Here is a 6,000-nt window from a genome sequence, read left to right on the forward strand (position 1 = left end):
ATATAGGGGATGTATTCACGGGGAGTCGCCGTATATAACTCGTAACATGCAAACGCTACGAATACAATAAGGGTTTAGCAATTAAGGATTTATAGTTTAGGGTCCGATATACACGTTTCTTCGTAATGTACTTGTAATATAAAAACCCGGGATGTAATTAATTCGGCGTAATCTCTTCAAAATACATTTCGTCATTATTTTGTTGTAACTCAAAAACGTGGTTCGTCGTTATTTTGTCATAATTAAAAAACACATGGCGTCATTATTTTATTGTAACTCAAAAATGCGCGTCGTTGTTATTTCGTCATAACTCAAAACCGCGGGATGTCCTTAAGTCTTCGTTATGTTACAACAAAATAGTGACCAAAACCAAAAATCTATATAAGTCATACCCATTCTACCTTCATGCGTCGCCATTCCGCTCCACCTTCTTCTCTCTCTCTCTCTCTCTCTCTCTCTCTCTCTCTCTCTCTCTCTCTCTCTCTCTCTCTCTCATCTTCATCTACAAGGAAAAAGGTTAGAAAGTTAATTTTTTTGGTTAGATTAGGGAAATAGTTTAGGATAAAGGAATTAGTTTAGGTTTTGGAATTCATGATAGGTTGCGTGATAAGGATTTTATCTTAAGTCAAGTCAATGTAGGATTTAAGAGTCAATCCAATTTTTAGTGGTTTCAATGCAAAGAGAATACAAGTTCATACTTAATCTAAGTGCACTCCAACGTAATGAACTGATTTGATTTGACTAACAAGACTCTAAGACAACAAATTAACAAACTTTCAAGCAATGTGATAAAGGAGGAATCACGGGTCTAGGTATTTGATTTCAAATGACTAATATCCAATCTAAAATGGCAAGGTTTCAATCAACATATTTCCTTAAGTCTAGGCAACAATCCTAAACAAGTTCTTTATCAAGATAAATGTTCATTTACTCATATTGATCAAACATCAAAAGTCTTTGGTTTGTGTCAATCAAGCAATCATTAAGAACATGTAATTTGACTATCTAAGCTTCCCTAACATCAAATCCCTTTGGTAGGGTAAGCAAAGAGCAAGTTGAGTTGGCTCAGACATTTCATCGAACACCTTAAGGGTAATGAAATGTCTAGAGTTCTAATCTAAAGAGGTCAACTCTAGACTTGCATTAAGATCACTCAATCAAGCAAGTAAACATATTAATCTAACTCTAAACACTCTAGATCATCACTTAATCATCATAACCCATGAATCCAAAAAGTGATTACTCACTAATCATCTTAGTTACACTTAAGCCCATGATAGATATAAGCATAATCAAGATTGAAGATGAGATAATCACAATAAAGGAAATACTAAATTGCATAAACTCCAAAGATCCCAAAGGTTTTTAGTGTTATACAATAGATAAAAGGATGTTCTTTCTCAATAAAAAGAAGTTCTATTTATACTAGGAGGCTAAAAACTCGAAATCTTCTTAGGTTAAGTGAACGTAGCGGTCTTTGTTGAGCCAGCTAGGGTGGCCGCTAGGTGCAGAGGGGGGCGTAGCGGCCCTTGTTGTGGCCGCTAGGGTGGCCGCTAGGTACAGAGGGGCGTAGCGGCCTTTGTTATGGCCGCTAGATCAGGCTGCTGTGCCCCGGATTTTCATGGAATTAAATGGAGTTTTCCTCAGATTGATTTGGAGTTTCTCCAATGGCCTATGCAGTGCCCACTAGATGTGGCCGCTACGGATAGGTGTTGTGGTAAAAAACGGTCACGACGGAATTAACGCTTGAATATCGTCAAAAAATACTTTTCAAAGAAGTAATTTTCGTAAAAATTACTGAAAAGAATTTTCACGACAAATTTCTTGGAAAGACTTATCCGAAACACCAAAATGATCAATGTTGGGGACAAAAACGAACACGACGAAGTTAACATCCAAATATCCGTAAAGGTCAGCATGAACATTTTTAAGAAAAGTAATCTTCGTAAAGAAATCTTTACAAAGAACTTTGCGGGGAAATCTTGCCCTGATCTCGGTTGATTCATCGAAACTAAATACCCATAGTCCAAGAACACGTTCATAAAACGTCAGAAAAGGATCCAAACAAGGTCGCCACGTAGCGACCGGTCCGCGAACGAGCCGGTCGCTACGTAGCGACCAACCAAGCCACTCGTAGCGACCGACCCGCGAACGATTCGGTCGCTACGTAGCGACCAACCAAGCCACTCGGTCGGTCGCTACGTAGCGACCGACCTGCGAACGAGTCGGTCGCTACATAGGGAACAACCAAGCCATTCGGTCGGTCGCTACATAGTGACCGACCCGCGAACGAGTCGGTCGCTACGTACCGACAAAACCTTTCGTCGTAGCGACCTATCCAGCGCCAACTAGGTCCCTACGTAGCGACCGAACTGTCTCGTATATCGATCAACGGGTACGACCTAAATCTGTGCATTCTCGTATGTTCCTCAATGCTAGCTCCCATGTACCGTAGCCATATCATTTCTCACATCATTCCGATCAAAGTTACCATTGAAAATTTACGATAAAAACCGCGAAAACTTGTTTTTGTCAAAAAGAAAATCGTAACAAACGTTTCATGTCGAAAGACAGCCCAACGAGGTCTAACACGCGACTACAAGCCCACTTACAATTATTTAAGAATGAGCTCGTAGATACTATGGTGGTTTATGTTTTTATTATAAAAACAAATATAAAGATAAGTTTCCGCAGAAAAAATGTTAAGTTTCCGCGGATAAACATGAAGATCGGAAAAAATGGAATATCTTCATTTTTCACTTAAGACGGCTTAAGGGCAGGAAGAGAAAAGCTAAAACCGACCTTGGAGGAGTATATAAGGAGTCCTAGGCGAGAGGCACGAGGGGAGGAGAACTTTTTCAGAGCAAACTTAGCACTTAGAGCAATTTTAGGCAACTTTCCGTTTTTGTTATACGAGCTGCGACTCAATTAGGTCTTGCAGTCTTAGGGTTTTAGAACTAGGAATCTCGCCGACAGCTCTCGTAGCCCAGGCTCTTACCTTGTTGTAACGCTCAAACGCGGATTCGGAATAAGATCTATTTTGCTCTCTTTTCGATTTCTTATTTTTCTCGTCTTTATTTCGTGTTCTGATTGCTTGGCGTGTGGTTTAGCAGATATCCGGGACCTCTGGGAAATTAGGGTTTTCCTAACTTTCCTTATTTGACAGTGCGAATTTCGGTTCCCACAGTTTGGCGCTAGAAGGAGGGGGGTTACGGATCAATCTAACTCACAGCCACCAAACGCTCTATCAGACATGACATCCGACGACTCGAATAACTTGCATACTCCTCTCAACGGAGGAAGCAACGACAAACAAACAACTCCAACAGCGGATGTCTCCGCGGCCAACGCATTAGCCAACGCCGCGACACTCGAGGAGTTTAAAAAGATGTTCTCTGCCTATGAAAAAAGGTCGGAAGAACAAGACAAGCTCGTGGGCACCTTGACTAAACAGGTCGAAACCTTAACAGTAAGGACCCAGGCGGCCTATCCTCGCAGAACCACAAGAGTTCACGGAAGAAGATTTGACTTCCCAACTCCACTCGACAGGCCTGGAACTTTGCGAGAGAATCCTTCGGAACAAAACCCTAGCGAAACAACCTATGTCCAAAACGAGAATTTTGAAAGTCCTTCGTATCCTGCAAAGGATACAGAGAACAACGAAGTCGGGCGCATTAACTTGGATCCCAGCAACCTTTCTGATGATACGGAAGAAGACACTGACGTACATCCGAGAAGAACCAGAAGCCATACGGCACGAGAAGACTCTCCGTTCAGTAAACCCATGACATAAGAAGATATCTTCTGGGTCGAACATGAGGAGCTAGCCGAAGATCATGCCGAGATAACTCGCAGCAAACGCTGACAGGGTCGGAAAACTGCCGGCAAGAATCCCAACATTCGTGATCTTCGCAATTACATAATAAAGACTGCCGCGGAATTAAGGGCAGTACGATCCCAGATCCATCACGCTACCGGCACCACCACTGAAATCGATCGACTGCTTGAGGAAGCTCGCAAACACTGGTAAAGTTACTCCAGCAGTGACTGCTCGAATGGCCAATGCATACGCAAATGCCACAATACTTAAGAAACTTGAAAACCTAATTGCGACTTTCAATTTCTCTAGTGGGCAACGATAAAATCTATCAAAACCCGTAAAATTTGTCTCATTACCAAGTTGGAGGAATCTCAGTACATAAGGGTTCGAGCAAAAGACTTTTTCGAAAACTTTTCGGAAAAATAAAACTTGTTTTCCTCGAAGACACGGAAAAATGAAGAACAACAAATCGGGTACGCAACTCACCGCTGCACTTCTTTCGACACGAAACCCGGTCAATCACACGAACCGGTTGTCATATGGCGACCGGTCGAGTATGCAACCCGTTCGCCATATGGCGACCGGTCGATCAGTCAATCCGGTCGCCATATGGCGACCGGCCTGTTAACCAAACGGATCGCCGCATGACGACCGGCACGATCCCTTCCCAGCTCGCCATATGTGGAGCTGGCGACTCATTTCTGACTCTCCTCTTTTGAGCTTCGACTGAAAGTTTCACGAAGTAACTTTCGTAAAATTAAATTCGAAAACTTTTACGAAACAGTTTTTGAAAAATTAACTCGACAACAGTTTACGGAATAACTTTCGCAAAATTAAGGTCGACAACATTTTGCAAAAAAGCAATCGTAAGAGTAAGCTCGGAAATATTTTACGAAACATCATTCGTTAGGTCAAACAAGTTCATGTGAAACAATCAACGGAAAAATAAAGACAATAAGGGCTGTGACAGGACTAGTTCACTCATGACTTGACAAACTGAGAACCTCACCCGAATGACTCCATGTCCCTTGCTTCATCACTTACTTCTCCTCACTTTGTTTCAACGATTTCGGAAAGTTCCTTTGGTACGTAAAATGCTATCCGGTTTACATAATTCTGCCATGTTGAGTTGAAAACATCTATTCAGACTTTTCAACCATATACAAAGTGCACTTGGTCCATTTAGTAAAACCAGCATTATGAAGAAATGAGAACAGAAACTTAGACGTTGAAATTCCTTCCTCACTCCGATATTCTTCAGAATTTTGTCGAAAACCAATACATATGAAAATCAGTATCAGACCTTTCGAAGTCCTTTAACATTGAATCGAAAGTGGCCGATCCTAAACGCCTAAAAAACCTTTGATAAATTACTTACTCATACTCGGGAATAACCTTCGACGAAACACACGCCTGTCCTCGTAATAACATAACACTTCGAAAATTGAAACTCAGATCAGAAGACACGGGGAGAGAAGAATGAAGAAGAGGCAACCCCGAATCACCAATGGGACTAAGGTATGCCCGACTTAGAAAATTTTATCAGATTTTAAATTTTCCGTAGGAAAAAGGATGAAAATGTCTTAGGAACTGCCGTAAACTTTAAGGAGCTTAGAATCTAGGTGGATAGTCTAGTAAGCTAAGTCTTAGGCAATTTTTCCAGTCTTGTTCTATTGTTCCTTAACTGACCAGGCAGAACTCGCAAACCGATCTAATCTCTCGTAAAACCGAGAAACGATCACCACGCATTCAAGCATACTCATCTTACTTCCTAAGGAAAGAAAGAACTAGAGATACGAACGTCGTCTTAAAATTGATTCGTTCCTAGTAATTTTCTTAAAAACTGAAATATTCCAAGTCGTCAACCTGAAAACCACCAAGTCGCAATCCTGGCATTGTCTTCAAACCGACCCAGATTGTCGATCATCCCGATCTCGAAAAAAAAATGGAGTAGATACGTATACTATACTCGTATACTCCCAAACTTCAAAAAAAAAATAACTTTTTGCCTGGGCATCTCGAAAACGCTTTTGCCAAAGCAAACTCCCGCAGCAACAGGCAGAAAAGCACATATGCAATCTGATGCCTCATTAAAATTGTCCAAAAAAAAGGCAAAAGACAACCTAAGATTCGTCTAAAACGCTAGCGATATAGCCCAACCGTCAACGAACATGGTCTGG

Source organism: Brassica napus, chromosome C8, assembly GCF_020379485.1.
Source record: "Brassica napus cultivar Da-Ae chromosome C8, Da-Ae, whole genome shotgun sequence".
NCBI classification, from domain to species: domain Eukaryota; kingdom Viridiplantae; phylum Streptophyta; class Magnoliopsida; order Brassicales; family Brassicaceae; genus Brassica; species Brassica napus.